A 1201-nucleotide genomic window follows, 5' to 3' on the forward strand; every position below is an offset into this window, starting at 1 on the left:
AAAAAAAAAAAAAAAAAAAAATTGATAACTTAATTAAATAGAAAACACACACATAAATCCTATATTAAGTTCAAAATCAACTTATATATAAATATATGAGTTACAATCTCAAAAATACAGCATTTATACAAATAAATGAAAAATAATAAAATACTATATACCCCCAGAAAAAAATAGGCAAAGTTTTAGATAACTGATTCACAATATAAAAATACTACTTGCTGTTTTAATCATAAACAATTATTCAAAATCACATATAGTTAAAGGACACAATATTAAAACGTTAATTTTATCACTATAAAATCCACATTTTAAAATATTAATCATATTTAGTATCATTAGGAGTGTGAGTGTTTATATATTATTAGAGAAGTTTGAATCAGTTTGCATTTGCAGGAATATTATAATATATATCAAAGACTTAAAACTTGCATATCCTTGGTCTCGGTAACTCTAAATCTTGGAACTTTTTACAAGAAAATAGTAAACATGTCTTCTCCTGGGAATACAACCCAAATATACTTTTATAGGATTCCACCTGAGGGTATCACTTGATACTCCTTGGTTTGGAGACTGAGACTTGAATCTGGCAAGGTACATATCACAGGAAGAGTGGACAGATAGAGTGCAGTGGATGCTTACAGTGACAAGTGAACATTATAGCAAGCAGCTATGGAAATGGGCTGCCTAAATAACATATATGTGTCTTAAAAACAAATCATCCAGTGAAAAAAGAATGATACATACAGCACAGTTTTTATAAGTACAAAGTATATGCACAGTCCCAAAATATTTTAGTAAAACATGTACACATAAAATAAAGTACAGTAAACATATTTAATGACTTTCTATAAGGGGAGTTGGAGTGGTGGAAGAAAGACTAGTCGACCACAGGGACACCGGGAAATTATAATAGCCAAAGGGACCTTAATGGGGGTTACGTGATAATGAGCAAAGGACTGGAATGCACAATTAACTAAAGGCTCTGCATCTGCTTTTTAAGAAAATATATGGAATATACTAGATATGACCAGACACGCCATTACAAAGATGTAAAACCTATTATGCATTAAATTGCAGAATATTGTATTGCACATGTTAAAATATGAACAGCAATGTATATTTTTAAGCATTAAAATATTGATATAAGAAATATTTACTGAAAAACATTATTAAAATAACCAGACAAAAATCACATAAC

The sequence above is a fragment of the Cebus imitator genome, unplaced genomic scaffold, assembly GCF_001604975.1.
Source record: "Cebus imitator isolate Cc_AM_T3 unplaced genomic scaffold, Cebus_imitator-1.0 Scaffold374, whole genome shotgun sequence".
Taxonomy (NCBI): Eukaryota; Metazoa; Chordata; class Mammalia; order Primates; family Cebidae; genus Cebus; species Cebus imitator.